This window comes from Rana temporaria, chromosome 5 (genome assembly GCF_905171775.1).
Source record: "Rana temporaria chromosome 5, aRanTem1.1, whole genome shotgun sequence".
Lineage (NCBI taxonomy): Eukaryota > Metazoa > Chordata > Amphibia > Anura > Ranidae > Rana > Rana temporaria.
The window spans coordinates 102,325,136-102,341,448 of NC_053493.1; the positions used below are offsets into that span (position 1 = coordinate 102,325,136).

General features: G+C 44.0%; 1 protein-coding gene across 1 annotated transcript in view; it reads right to left on the reverse strand.

Annotated features, from left to right (window-relative positions):
* Nucleotides 1-16,074, reverse strand: part of RFTN1 (raftlin, lipid raft linker 1) — a 475,198-nt gene extending 459,124 nt beyond the window's left edge. Inside the window, exon 1 of the mRNA XM_040352954.1 lies at nt 15,555-16,074. The gene's annotated coding sequence lies outside the window, so the exon portion shown is untranslated. The remainder of the gene's footprint in view (nt 1-15,554) is intronic.
* Nucleotides 16,075-16,313: the final 239 nt, after the last annotated feature.

Sequence of the window (16,313 nt, forward strand, 5' to 3'; positions counted from 1 at the left end):
AAACGCAGGTGCCAGCGTTTTTTAGCATTTTTAAATCCATTGGGAAAAAAAAAGCTACACTGAAAAACGCTGATTAAAGCTATTGCAAAAATGCTAAAAAACGTTGAAAGGCTCCCTGCAAATCTACTGGCGTTTTTTTTATAGTTTTTATCAGCTTCAGTGTACATGGAGCCTTATTCTTGGATTGTAATAAACTTTCTATACCATTTACTTCATGTTTTTTTGGCTCTGGGTAGTGACATGCCTCATTTAAAGTCCCATGCCCACCGTTTCCCTTTTTATATACATCTCTGCAATATATGCACATTTCCCAATTCATCCCTTAACCTCCCTGGCGGTCTTCCCGAGACTGACACGGGGTTAGATTTTCTTGCTACTATCGGTAACCCCGTGTCAGTCACGGGCTTGCCTCGCTAGATCCACAGGCACTTTTTACTTACCTTGTCCCTGGATCCAGCGATGCCACCGCGCTGTGTGAGCGAGCGGGACCTCGCTCGATTCACATAGTGCCTCCGTGTGACGCCGATCTCCGTTCCCTGCGACGTTACGACGCACGGGGACGGAGAACGGCGCCAAATTCAAAAACGTAAACAAACACTATACACACAGTATACTGTAATCTTATAGATTACAGTACTGTATGTAAAAAAAACACACCCCCCCTGTCCCTAGTGGTCTGCCCAGTGTCCTGCATGTCATTTTATATAATAAAAACCTTTTTTTCTCCCTGCAAACTGTAGATTGTCCATAGCAACCAAAAGTGTCCCTTTATGTCAAAAATAGTTTTAGATCAGCTAAAAAACAGCGATAATAAATTATAATCACTTGCAGAATTGTGCGATAGCGATTTGTGGGGAAATTCGTCATAAAAAAATAAAAGTAATGACAGCGACAATTCTGCAACTGAGCAAATTTCAGTGATTTTGATTTGATTACATTATTGAATAATTTTTATTATAATTATATTATTATTTGTTATAATTATTTATAATTATTTATTATATTATAATTTATAATTTTGTTTTTAAAAAAATGTAATACACGGGATGCCTATTAGAATCTTGTTTGGTCAGATTTAAGTGAGTTATTTCTAAAAATTACAGACCTACAATATAAAACGCCAAATTTCCTTGCAAATAATGGTACCGCTTTTAGCATGTTTTTTCTGAAAGAATCATACCGCCAGGGAGGTTAAAAGCGGAACTAAACCCACTGATTTAACCGTTTCTATTAAAGCTCATCCAGAAGCTGATTAGATGACACCGTGGTGAAGGTTCTTTATTAGCAATATACCAGTTTCATGACTGTTACAAACTAGATTACTTCAATGTCATATACAAGTCTTGGTTTCTCGTCCACAAACACTGGACTATTAGAAGTAAGGGAACCCCCTCGTTTTCGCAGAAGGGGGTCATAGTTTTCATAGGACTTATAACTAATAGTCATGAGCTCAGGTGTGATAGGATAACCAATTAAAAGAACACTTAAGCCTCATACACACGATCGGATTTCTATCGGACAAATCCTTGGATTTTTGTCCGAAGGGCGTTGGCCGCAAACTTGTTCTGCAGTACTTTTTCAGCCAACATACACGAAACAACATTGTTTTTCAGCTCTTTAGCGCCACCCTTTGGGCAACTTCTGTTAATGTTGTCTGGTGGTTAGCATTGGTTCTGAGCATGCGTGTTTGTACTTTGGATTTTAGTCTGATGGACTTGTGTACACACGATTGTATAATGCGACGGAACATATTAGTTGTCGGACAATTTGAGAGCATGTGCAGCCAACATTTGTTGTCGGAAATTCCGACAACAATTGAACAATTGAATACCGACGGTCGGATTATCCAACAAAACCCTTCCATCACACAATTGTTGTCGGAATATCTGATCGTGTGTATGGGCCTTAAGGCTCCATGCACACTGGACGTTAAAATAATGTTATAAAAACGCCAGTAGCTTTGCAGTGAGTCTTTCAAAGTTTTTTAACGTTTTTGCAATAGCGTTTATTAGCATTTTTCTGCGCTAGCGTTTTTTAGCGTTTACAAAAAAATATATATATATTTTTCAACTATAATTAGATGGCAACATGGTCGCTATGTTCAAAACATTGGATAAAAAAACTTTCAAAAAATGTTGGTGAGCCATGTGAGCGTTTATCGACGTTTATCAGCGTTTGGCACTTTTTCTGTGGTCAGAAAAACGACTCCTGAACGCGATTTTAGGGCATTCAGAAAACAGCCCGTAAACTCCCCCGCCGATACATGTCCAAAACTTCCATGTGTGCATAGGATAACATAGAGGGGGGTTTATGGGCTGTTAAAAAAAAAAAAAGCCCAAAGCTCTATGAGCTTCAGTGTGCATTGAGCCTTATGTGCTGGAAGTGCCAATGTTCCACCCTCCAGCTGTATACTTGTTACCGGGCTGTAACTTATCTGTTGAGCTTCATTTAGACTGACAGACCTGTCCTGGAACAACAATTGAGGCTAAATTCACATCAATGCATCTTAAAGTGGTTGTAAACCCTTACAGACCACTTGAACCTACAGGTAAGCCTAGATTAAGGCTTACCTGTAGGTGTAACAAATATCTCTTAAACCTACACAGTTTAGGAGATATTTGCAGAAAAGACTGCACCAAAGTCTATGACGCATGCGCGCCGTAGACAACGGCGCAGGCGCACTGAGCGTACCGTTAGTGAAGGCGATCACGCAGTCACTGACGGCTCCTGCACGCATGCACGGGAGTGACGTCATCTTGGCTCTGGCCAATCACAGCGCCGGAGCAGCAATACCCAGAAGTCACTTGGATATCATGTCGGAGGAGAGGAACGAGAGTCGCTTCGGGGGCTTCGATCTCAGGTAAGTAATTCATAATGAGCTAGTATGCTATGCATACTAGCTCATTATACCTTTCTCTTGCAAGGTTTTTTTTTTTTTTTTTAAAGAAATGTTTTAGAGGGTTTACTTCCTCTTTATTGCATGTATTAGGACAAAGGTGAACGTGTGTCAAAATGCATGTTGATGCATCACACTGCACGTAAACGCACCATGATGCATGTGAATGCACGTTTATGTGCGGTATGATGTGCGTGACATCCAATACAATGCATGCATTAGTTGTCTGCATGCTCTTTTATGCTCTTCCTTTGATTTATTAGAAAACGCATCAGATAGAAAAATGCATAGGTGTAAATCCAGCCAGGGGCTTCCCAGCAAAGTCCATTTTGTTAGGTAGGTTGTCACTACTGTCTGCCCCACAGTCCACTGGGATTATTTTTAATGACTGGTCTTGCTAGGTATGCTGATAATGCATACAATACTAGCAATCTAGGGGTGACCAAAATGCCAATGTCTGTCCAGCCCAGTGAAGCAATGTTATTCTGCTTTAACATTACATTCTACTTTAGTTGAAAGTAATAAACATTTAGCCCAAATCTATATTGTGCTATCTAAATTAAAATGTGTATCAAACCGAAACTTTTTTCTTTAGGTTTGGCTAGAGTGGTGGAGGCTTAAAGTGGAGGTTCACCCAAAAAATCAATTTTTAACATTAGATTGGGCCTAATTACGGGAAGCAGAATCGGGTGTTTTGATTAAAATCAATGCAGTACTTACCTTTTTTGAGATAGATCTTCTCCCGCCGCTTCCGGGTATGGGCTGCGGGACTGGGTGTTCCTATTTGATTGACAGCCTTCCGACCGTCGCATACAGCGCGTCACCAGTTTCCGAAAGTAGCCGAACGTCGGTGCGCAGGCGCCGTATAGAGCCGCACCAACGTTCGGCAACTCATGACGTCCTGTATGCGACCGTCGGAAGGCTGTCAATCAAATAGGAACGCCCAGTCCCGAAGACCATACCCGGAAGCGGCGGGAGAACATCTTTCTCAAAAAAGGTAAGTACTGCATTGATTTTAATCAAAACACCCGATTCTGCTTCCCGTAATTAGCCTCAATCTAATGTTAAAAAATGTATTTCGGGTGAACTCCCGCTTTAAGCCTAGTACACACGGGCCGAATGTCTGGTGGCATCAACCGCTTCAATAGAAACCGTCCGGCATTGGACCTCTGTGTACTGCAGGCAGTCCAAACGGCTGACTTCTGTCAAAGGGGTGTGACCGAAAAAGGCCTGACAGCCAGCTTCCGATCATCGCTGACAAGAGTGTTCTGGTGGGGGGAGCAGTCCCCTCTGTCAGAACACAATAGCTCAGCAGGGGGGATCGTTTTACTAACAATGCAGTTAGTACAGCAGCTCCAACCTAAGCGGTCAGTTTTTTTTTTTTTTCATTCAGCCCGCTGGGTTGAAAAAAAAAACTAGTAGTGTGTACCATTGGCTGAGAGTGCTGATCGGGAGCCATTCGGCAGACCTTTGACGGTCATGTCCCTTCATCGGCAGTACACACGGGCTGGATGTCAGCCGGATACCATTGACCTGGCCGATGCCGCCCAACATTCAGCGCACGTGTAATATGCTTTAGAGCCATTTGTTTGTTTATATTGATGTCAGGGGCTCTGGTTTCCCACACTTCCTTCACTTCCTGTCCCGGTGACTATAGTTTTAAAATACCAAAAGCGAGGGAAAATCTGCAACAGAGGCACAAAAAGCAGAAAAAAGCTTACAAAAGAAACCTCAAAAATGCATTTCTAGTGTTTGGCCACAAATAGAGGTATTCATTTGCATACATCTGCAAAGACATGTGAAAGCCAAAGTCAAGGCACCTCTGTGTGTGGTCTCTGCTCTAATCGAACAAACTTAGAAATATACTATGTGTGTGTATATACATATACATATATATAGATATATATCACACGGTGGTGAAAATTATTATTTGATCCCCTTCAGATTTTGTACTGTAAGTTTGCCCACTTACAAAGAAATGAAGGGTCTATAATTGTTATCTTAGGTGTATTTAACCACTTGCTTACTGGGCACATATACCCCCTTCCTGACCAGAGGACTTTTTGCGATTCGGCACTGCGTCGATTTAACTGACAATTGCGCGGTCGTGCGACGTGGCTCCCAAACAAAATTGGCGTCCTTTTTTCCCCACAAATAGAGCTTTCTTTTGGTGTGTGTGATCACCTCTGCGGTTTTTATTTTTTGCGCTATAAACGCGCTATAAATTTTTTGCGCTATTTACTTGTTGCTGTAATAAATAGCTCAATTTTTTTTTTGTTTTTTTTATTTTTTTCTCAGTCTAGGCCGATATGTATTCTACATATTTTTGGTAAAACAAAAAAAAAAATCGCAATAAGCGACTGGTTTGCGTAAAAGTTTTAGCGCCTACAAAATAGGGTACAGAATTATTTTATTTTTTATTTTTATTTTTATACTAGTAATGGCGGCGATCTGCGATTTTTATCGGTACTGCGACATTATGGCGGACACATCGGACACTTTTGACACATTTTTGGCACCATTCACATTTATACTGCGATCAGTGCTATAAATATGCACTAATTACTGTATAAATGTGACTGGCATTGAAGGGGTTAACACTAGGGGGTGAGGGAGGGGTTAAATGTGTACCTTAGTGAGTGTTACTAACTGTGGGGGAAGGGGGGTGACTGGGGGAGGTGACCGATCTGTGTCCCTATGTACAAGAGACACAGATCGGTCTCTCTCCCTGACAGGAGGTGGATCTCTGTGTTTACACACACAGATCCACGTCCTTGTCTCTGTAACCGCCGATCACGGGAGCCTGGTGGACATCGCGGCCGCCAGGCACGCGCATCGGCATCCCAGTGATGCGGCGGGCTCGCGCGCCCCCCAGTGGCCAGGAGGAGCGGATGCCGTAAAAACACGGCGGCTCAGAGATTTAGAACCACCCTGCGGCCGTATAAAGTCGTACGGCCGTCGGGAAGTGGTTAAAATGATAGAGACAGAATATCAACCTAAAATCCAGAAAAAAACACATGATACAAATGTTAAAACATTGAGTTGCAGTTCAGTGATTAATATAAGTACTTGATCCCCTACCAACCAACAATTTAAAGCGGAGTTCCAGTCATTTGTTTGTTTTTTTAAATTCAGCAACTACAGTGTGCGTCGCGCACACAGGCGCGGTCGCGGGTGGGCACGCGCTACCGGAGGCACGCTCTCACTCGCGCTGTATGCTGGGAATGCGTGCCAGTGGGTCGGGGGGACTCGATGTCTGCCGGCGACCCGCGATCGCTTAGTACTGAGGCAGAACGGGGATCTGCCAGTGTAAACAAGCAGATCCCCATTTTGACAGGACACATCTGCTGTTCCCAGTGATCGGGAACAGTAATCTCAGTCATGTCTCTAGTAGCCCATCCCCCCTACAGCTAGAACATGCTGAGGGAACACACTTAACCCCTTGATCGCCCCCTAGTGTTAACCCCTCCCTTGCTAGTGTCATTTTTACATTGATCAGTGCATTTTTTTTTAGCACTGATCAATGTAATGTCACTGGTCCCCAAAAAGTGTCTCATTTGGGGACAGATTTGTCCGCCACAATCTCGCCCTTACTAGTAAAAACAATAAAAATAAATCAAAGTCCCTAAATCTATCCCATAGTTTGTAGATGTGATAACCTTTGCAAAAAACAATCAATATACGCCTATTGTGATTTTTTTTTACAAAAAATATGTAGAATATATATTGCCCTAAACTGATGAATAAATGTGTTATATATATATATATATATATATTTTTTTTTTTTTTAGATATGTATTATAGCAAAAACCATTGCTCTGTGTTTGTTTATAGCGCACAAAATAAAAAGCACAGAGGTGATCAAATACCACCAAAAGAAATCTCTATTAGTGAGAAAAAAGAGGCGTCAATTTTTTTTTTGTGTACAACGTCGTACGACCGCGCAATTGTCAGTTAAATCGACGCAGTGCTGAATCGCAAAAAATGGCCTGGTCATTAAGGGGGCAAAACCTTCTGGGGCTGAAGTGGTTAAAGTGGATGTAAACCCACTCTCATCCTTTCTAAACTGCTGCCATAGTGCTGATCTATAAGGATATACATACCTCCTGCATGTATCCTTACCTGTCAAATGTCTCCCCTCTGTCTGTTTATAAGAACTGAAAAACTGCAGATTCTGTGGGTGGATCTGTTGTCTGGAGCTCGGTGGGTGGAGTCGTGATGTCAGTAGACTCCACGCCCACCTCTACATTCCCCTTGCACTAAATTCTGCTATGATCACTAACATCCAGTCAAAATCCAGAAAAGTAACCACATGACTTTAGAAAAGGATTGGGGTGGGAATTAAAAAATAATGCCTGTCTACAGGCTAGTGCATGAGATATGTAAATAACCTGGCAAGGGGGCGGAACGGACGAGGGTTTTTCTCTGCAAGTCCGTTTTAATTCACTGAACAATAAAAGAGGATTGCTCAGAGCTGGATTAACTCTGTGTGGCAAGACTGGGCACAGATGATAGGAAATCTTATACTCTACATTGTGACATCAAAAAAAAAAATTGGGTTTACATCCACTTTAACATCCACATGTAGGACACCCAACATTAGAGGTAATTTATTCTTACAGAGCTAATACACCTTTGCACACTGGTACTGACTAGTATTCCAGTGTTCCTTGTCTCCCTAAAGTGACCAGTGCTGATGGAGAAGGGCAGGAGAGGGGCAAACAAGGATGCTGGCATCTGATATCTTCCTTATCAACCAATGATGCCACTGATTGCTAGAATACCATAAACTGGCCCTCACAATGCCAACGTTTTTAATGCTGCAGAATAAAAACCTGTGGTTTGTGTAACATAAGGCAGGGTTGAACCACTTGCTGGCTTGTTAACAATATTTGGGCAAGCACTGAAGAGGCACCACTGAAGAACCCAGAAGGTACCCCTGAAGAACCCAGATGGCACCCCAATGTGCCTGAGCTGAAACAGACTGATCTAGAGTTTCCTTGTATTTTTAGATATCTCAGATATGTACAGAACATCTATGAAAATCTATGCATGGTAGGGATGAATGTGTCGATCACTCTGGTATAATACAAAGGCTAAATCATCCTGGGGGTTTAGTGTTTCTGAATGACTTTCAGAAACGTTACAGCAGTTCATAAAAGGAAACTACATAAACACACTTCTGCATACTGCAGCAAAACACAAAAGTTTTAGCCTTGAAAAAAAAAATACCCTGCTGTGAATTTCCCCTAAAACGCCACTCCCAGCGTGCTACTGATGACGGATGTACATTAGGTCACCTGTGCTAAACCGCAAAAACACATTTTAACAAAGTTAGAGAGAAGTAAAAAAAAAAAAATGTAAAGATACACTCCAGTCGCACATGACAAGTTTGTATTTAAACAGCCTTCATTTCGAGCATCTGCCTTATCATTATAAAGGATTAATATAGCACCAACAGTTTACGCAGCGCTTTTCAACTTAAGGGTAGACAGTACAAACACAATACACTTTAATACAGTAGGAGTGAGCTCTCACATACAAGCAGGGCCGGCCATAAGGGGTACCACCAGTCCTCCTGTACAGGGCACGGGCAGCAGGGGGAATCAGATGTGGGCAGGACAGGATTTACAATTACAGGATTGATGCCCTGTGTGTGTCTCTCTGTAACAGCTGAAAGCCAGTCTCTCCACCTCTCCCGCCCGCCGGCTTTCAGCTTCTGCAGGGGGGGGGACACACAGAGCATCATTCCTGTAATTGCCTGCCCCCCTCCCATGCACGACTCCTCTCCTTCCTACATCTGATTCCCCCTGCTGTGTGCCCTCCCCCGCACGGCTACTGGATTCCCTCTCCTGCCAGCAGCTGCGGGCACACAGGTGAGAATGTTAAGGATGGAGAGCAGGAGAAGGGGCCAGTAAATATGTAATTTACCAGGTCCTTCCTTTTCTGAATGAACACAGTGAGTGATCTGTACGAGTCACTCACTGTGTTCATTCATAAATGAACTGTGTTTTCTATGCAGAATATGAATGAACAGGAGTGCTCTGTGTCCTGTCCATTCATCAGCAGTGCAGCTGAGGCTGCAGAGAAAGGAACTGAATAATCTGTGTCCCCAGTTATTTTCTCTGTCTCAAAGGTCACCCCTGATATTTCACCCCCCCTTTACAACAGCATTTAAAATATATATATATATATATATATATATATATATATATATATATATATATATATATATAATTGAATATCATAATAAAATAATTCAAATATGTTAAAAAAAAATGTCAATTTTTTTTAAAAATTGTAAATAATAATTTTTTTAAAATTTTAAAAATATTTTTTACAATTTAAAAAAAATATTATTTACAATTTTAAAAAAAATTGTCATTTTTTTTTTTTTTAACATATTTGAATTATTTTAGAATTGTAAAAATGATGTGGATTTTTTTATATTATTATTTAAAAATGAAAAGCAAAAATTAATTAGAGGTTTGTTTGTGTGGCCGGAGCTGCCTGTTACTAGAGGATGCAGCAGCTGTATAACAGCGAGTGTCCCTGAGGCCACTTTTACATTTGTGCGACCTGAAAGTCACGTGATTTTGCCGTGACTTCATTCCCACTGATAATGGGAATGAAATTGTGCGAGTTCAGCTGAACTTGCACAATTTTATTCACGCATTTCAGGCCCGGCTTCAGGGGCTTTTTCAGAGACATCTGTGCGGGTTTCTGCAGAACAGAAACTACTTTTGGGAATTCGCATTTGCGGCGCCGCACCAATTCGGATGGTGCCATTGCCAGCAACTGCCGCTGATTTGGCGTGCCATTTGACATGTCAAATCTCATGTCAAATCTCTCCAATGTGAACCAGGGCCAACGCAATTTTGATGCGACTTGAAACAATGCCTGTATAATGTCGAGTCGCATCAATGTCGGGGGAAAGTAGTGCAGGGACTACTTTGAGGTCGCTGCGACTTGAAGTCACAGAGATTCGAATGGTACTCATTGAAAATCATGGGGTACGACTTGTAATGCGACTTTACAGTCCCAGGTCGCAGGACAAGTCGCATAAGTGTGAAAGGGGCCTGAATGCACACTGTCTGTATTCGGGGGTGTACACCTGCATCCACAACACGTCTGTCAAATTATGACTTGTGGAAGTGTTCTTTCAGCTGCTGCGTCCCCTCAGAGTAACCATCCTGCACACAGCAATAGCCACATAAAAAACAAACACTGTACAGGCCACAGCACCTATGGCAATGAGCCCCAGAACCTCACTTACACACAGAACTTTATTTATTCAATCCAATTTTAGATTTAGCAGCAATTGTGTACATTATGTTATGTTTGTGTCCGCTAATAATGATTTTAGTGTATTTTTGGTGAGAATATAAATCAGGCAGGATGTATTCGGCCCCGTGATTTCTAACAGCAGCCCTGCATGCAAGGTCTTATTCATTACAATAACTCATAGCTGCCTATCTATCACCACTCTAAATTAGAAACTTGATTAGCTGCTATAGTTACTTCTACAGTGCTCTGCGTGTGTCCAATTCATGAACATGATAAACAATACTGGAGATTTTATGTATCAGCCAAGGTACAGAGAACATAAGAACTATGCCAGGCAAAGCAACGGGTTCATTTTACTTTATCTTATACTACTCCAAATTGCCGACCAAGCCTTTTCTGGCAGTTTTTGAAAATCATTTTTTTTTGCCAGAAAATTACTTAGAACCCCCAAAAAAATATATATATATATATATATATATATATATATATATATATATATATATATATATATTTTTTTTTTTAGCGGAGACCCTAGAAAATAAAATGGCGATCATTGCAACTTTTTATGTCACACAGTATTTGCACAATAGTTTTTTAAATGCATTTTTTGGGAAAAAAATTACCGTATTTATCGGCATATAACACGCACCGGCGTAAAACACGCACCCCATTTTAAGAGGGAAGTTTCAGGATTTTTTTTTATTTTTTTATTTTATGGTTAGTGTCCATCTGCAGCCTCAATGCAGCCTAATCTGTGCCCATCTACAGCCTAAATGCAGCCTATGTGCCCATCTCCAGCCTAAATGCAGCTTATGCACCCATCTTCAGCCTAAATGCAGCCTATGTGCCCATCTCCAGTCTAAATGCAGCCTATGCACCCATCTTCAGCCTAAATGCAGCCTATGTGCCCATCTCCAGCCTAAATGCAGCCTATGTGCCCATCTCCAGCCTAAATGCAGCCTATGCGCCCATCGTCAGCTTAAATGCAGCCTATGTGCCCATCTCCAGCCTAAATGCAGCCTATGCGCCCATCTTCAGCCTAAATGCAGCCTATGCACCCATCTTCAGCCTAAATGCAGCCTATGTGCCCATCTCCAGCCTAAATGCAGCCTATGTGCCCATCTCCAGCCTAAATGCAGCCTATGCGCCCATCGTCAGCTTAAATGCAGCCTATGTACCCATCTCCAGCCTAAATGCAGCCTATGCGCCCATCTTCAGCCTAAATGCAGCCTATGCACCCATCTTCAGCCTAAATGCAGCGTATGTGCCCATCTTCAGCCTAAATGCAGCCTATGTGCCCATCTTCAGCCGAAATGCAGCGTATGTGCCCATTTGCAGCCTCACCATCTCTTGTGCAGTGGGGGAATCACTGAGCCGTCATCTCCTGTTCACTCGGCTCTCAGTCGCGTCGGCAGTCACAGAAGTTAAAGTGGAGGTTCCGCCGATTTTTTTTTTTTTAAAGTCAGTAGCTACAAATACGGCAGTTGCTGACTTTTAAAAATTGCCCGATTCCCTACTGCGCATGCGCGAGGATCGCGGCGCGCCGTCACTGGTCCCCGCTCTCTCCTGGGAACAGTGTTTCCCAGAAGACAGCGGGGGGGGGGGGGTGACATCACAGGCTGGATTCCCTACGGGGATCAGACCCGGAAGTGGTGCAAATACCTGTCTCGGACAGGTATCTGCACCCCCCTCCCCCTGAAAGGTGCCAAATGTGTTACCGGAGGGGGGGAGGGATCCAAAAAGCGGAGATTCACTTTTTGTGTGAACCTCCGCTTTAAATTACATAATTAGTGATATTTAAAAATATTATTTCACAAATACACACAAGAACTCATAATGGTCCTATTTGCTCATAACCAGTCTGGGTAGTAAAAGTGCTGGAAAATCTACAAAAGCAGTCACATTCTGTAGTCAATGAACCAAACTTCCTGACAAAATACTTTGGAGATCTCAGATTTTCGTCACTGTAATATGACTTCTAACAATACCAATGATTGAATTATGGTCTGAGCAAACCCAAAACATGCAAATTGACTTTAATATACTGCAAAGATACGAACGTGCTTAATAGGGGTCAAAGTGGAATATTCGTAAGCAGCCAATCACAGATCAGCTTTTATTATTCTACCTACCGTATATACTCGAGTATAAGCCACATTTTTTGCGCTAAAAATGCCCCCCTCGGCTTATACTCGAGTCACCTTTTTGCACCTGATCTCCCGGACTTTGGGGACCCGGTACCGGAGCACCGATTTTCCATAGCCTGGCACCACTTCCATAGACTCCTATGTTAAACTGTAATTTCTCCAGTGATTTTGGGGACCCGGTACCGGCCGGCCGTAGGTCCCATGGACCCCAAACATGGCACACATGTAGCCCCACTCTTTCTCTACAAGTGTGCAAAGTTTGCTGTCTGGGGGACCTACGGCTGGGGAGCACCGATTTTTCAAAGCTGGGCACCCCTTCCATAGACTCCCATGTTAAATGTCAGTCTAGTCATGGGCACAGTGAGGCATGCACATGGACACAGTGAGGCATGCACATGGACACAGTGAGGCATGCACATGAACACGGTGAGGCATGCAGATGGACACCCTAGGCTTATACTCGAGTCAATACGTTTTCCCAGTTTTTGTGGTAAAATTAGGTGCCTCGGCTTATATTCGGGTCAGCTTATACTCGAGTATATATGTTTTTTTTTAGCTGCAGAATGGTGACTTTTCTGGTACAATGATTTTTTATTAGAAAAAAATAGGAAAAACATAACAGAGTACACATGCTAAACAAATAATTCCCATGCAGGGGATATAGAGGATAAAGTGACTTTTGACCGGTTTTATAAACATTGATATTTGCATTATTTAATAGAATGAATTGACGATCTAGGTAATAAATGGTATTCCTCCCACATCCAGTAAACATCATCAATAACCCAACTGATGGTTGATTGTCTCTTGTCTAAATATGACCTGGTACTGATCTGTGTATGCAAGTGAGATAGAGACCTCCCTGATGTGAATGTACAGTATGTAAATTGCTATCTATGTACCAATGACAATGACACCAATAATAATAATAATAATAACGTGCTCTGAGCTAACCCAAAACATGCAAATTGGCAATACCATTACAGATATGAACTTTCCTAAAAAGTGGAGCATCCCTTGATAACCAATTACAGACCAGCTCTCATTCTTCTGCCCATTATTAGTTGCAGAATGCTAACTTCTAATTGGTTTTATAAATATTGCTATTTACATTTACAAGTAAACTCAACAGTGTTTCAGTTGGTGTAATGAGAATGTAGGCAATAAACAGACGTCCCCCACAACCAGTACAAATCACCAATAACGAGAGCAGCAGTCCCAGTAATGACAATGTGACACTCAATACAAGTGAATAGTGTGCGGGAAAACTTGTTAATGAAGTATGTGTCCCCAGCTGCTGCAAGTGCCGGAAGGATCAGCTGTAAAACCTTCCACAATACTCTAATCCGGAGATTCATTACAATGCATTGATGGAACAGTAAAACTACAAGGTTACCCTTTCATCCAGCACAGTCTGTAGTAGTGCTTTGGGCTGGGGATCAATGAAGGAGCATGTGTAAGTTCTCTCCCCATAAGAGACTCTGTGCAGGTTACTAATGACCCCCTGTGCAGTATATCAGTGACCCCCACCCCCATAGTGCAGGTTACTGATGACCCCCCTGTGCAGTATATCAGTGACTCCCATCCCCCATCCCTCCAGTGCAGGTTACTAATGACCCCCTGTGCAGTATATCAGTGACCCCCCCCCCCCCATCCCTCCAGTGCAGGTTACTGATGACCCCCTGTGCAGTATATCAGTGACCCCCACCCATCCCTCCAGTGCAGGTTACTGATGACCCCCCTGTGCAGTATATCAGTGACCCCCATCCCAAGTGCAGGTTTCTGAGGACCCCCCTGTGCAGTATATCAGTGACCCCCATCCCTCCAGTGCAGGTTACTGATGACCCCCCTGTGCAGTATATCAGTGACCCCCATCCCAAGTGCAGGTTTCTGAGGACCCCCCTGTGCAGTATATCAGTGACCCCCATCCCAAGTGCAGGTTACTGATGACCCCCCTGTGCAGTATATCAGTGACCCCCATCCCAAGTGCAGGTTACTGATGAACCCCCTGTGCAGTATATCAGTGACCCCCCCCCCCCCATCCCCCCAGTGCAGTATATCAGTGACCCCCACCCCCCCTGTGCAGTATATCAGTGACCCCCCCCCATCCCCCCAGTGCAGGTTACTGATGACCCCCCTGTGCAGTATATCAGTGACCCCCCCCCATTCCTCCAGTGCAGGTTACTGATGACCCCCCTGTGCAGTATATCAGTGACCCCCATCCCCCCTGTGCAGCATATCAGCGACCCCCATCCCCCCTGTGAAGTATATCAGCGACCCCCACCCCCTCTGTGCAGTATATCAGTGACCCCCATCCCTCCAGTGCAGGTTACTGATGAACCCCCTGTGCAGTATATCAGTGATCCCTATCCTTCCAGTGCAGGTTACTGAGTATATCAGTATATCAGTGACCCTCATCCTTTCAGTGCAGGTTACTGAGGACCCTCCTGTGCAGTATATCAGTGACCCCCATCCCCCTGTGCAGTATATCAGTGTGACCCCCATCCTTCCAGTGCAGGTTACTGAGGACACCCCTGTGCAGTATATCAGTGATCCCTATCCTTCCAGTGCAGGTTACTGAGGACCCCCCTGTGCAGTATATCAGTGACCCCCATCCCCCTGTGCAGTATATCAGTGTGACCCCCATCCTTCCAGTGCAGGTTACTGAGGACCCCCCTGTGCAGTATATCAGTGACCCCCATCCCCCTGTGCAGTATATCAGTGACCCCCATCCTTCCAGTGCAGGTTACTGAGGACCCCCCTGTGCAGTATATCAGTGACCCCCATCCCTCCAGTGCAGGTTCCTGAGGACCCCCTGTGCAGAATATCAGTGACCCCCATCCCTCCGGTGCAGGTTACTGAGGACCCCCCTGTGCAGTATATCAGTGACCCCCATCCATTCAGTGCAGGTGATGACCCCCCTGTGCAGTATATCAGTGACCCTCATCCTTTCAGTGCAGGTTACTGATGACCCCCCTTTGCAGAATATCAGTGACCCCCATCCCTCCGGTGCAGGTTACTGAGGACCCCCCTATGCAGTATATCAGTCACCGTGCAGAGTATTAATGACCTTCCTGCCCAATGTACAGGGGATCTGTGCAGAGTACCGTTGATCCTCTAAACAGTCTAGTGCAGAGTAGTGGCGAACCCCCGTGCAGTCTATGAGGGTATTGGTGACCCCAATGCAGTGTGATGATGATGATGATGAGGATGAGGAGGATTACCTGTAGTGCTGTGTATGTCGCCCCGTAGTCAGATCGCAGCACTGTCTCTCAGCAGCCGGCAGGCTCTGTGTACATAGCAGGCAGTAGCTCAGTAGTAAACTTTTCAGGCTGGCTGATCAGCTCTGCAGACTCGCAGGTGACAGCGACTAATAGGTGTCAGGAGGATCCCCAGAGGACAGGCTGTGCTGTGCTGTGTCTGCACTTCCTCTGGGGCTGAAGTCATCAACAAAATATGTTGCTTTGCATGTTCAGTCCAACCACATCCTCCGAGCCTCGCTGATCTCCTCCACTCCGGAGAACTGCACAGCCCCCCCGACACTTCACTTCTACATCTATGGACACTGCGGATCAGACAGGAGGATGGAGGAGCACAGGATGGAGGAGCAGAGGATGGAGGAGCAGAGGACGTAGGAGCAGAGGATGGACGATCAGAGGATGGAGGAGCACAGGATGGACGATCAGACTGCTGTGATGTGTACAGAACATTTCCCACAGCCCGAGCCTCCCTCTCCTCTCCTCCAGGAAATCCTCATCTCTACAACTCTGGCGCCCCCTCCCTCTCCGATCCTTCATCTCCTCTCCAGTCTCTGCATGGGATACCTGTCTCCTGTGTCTGCAGGGGGCACCTGGGAAATGCACCCTTCTCTCCTCACCACCCATCACACACTTTACAATCTGAGCTCACTATACAATCTCCTTTAGTTTTTCCAAAACTGTTTATTATACTATACTGTATATAGGTTATACTGTATATGGTAT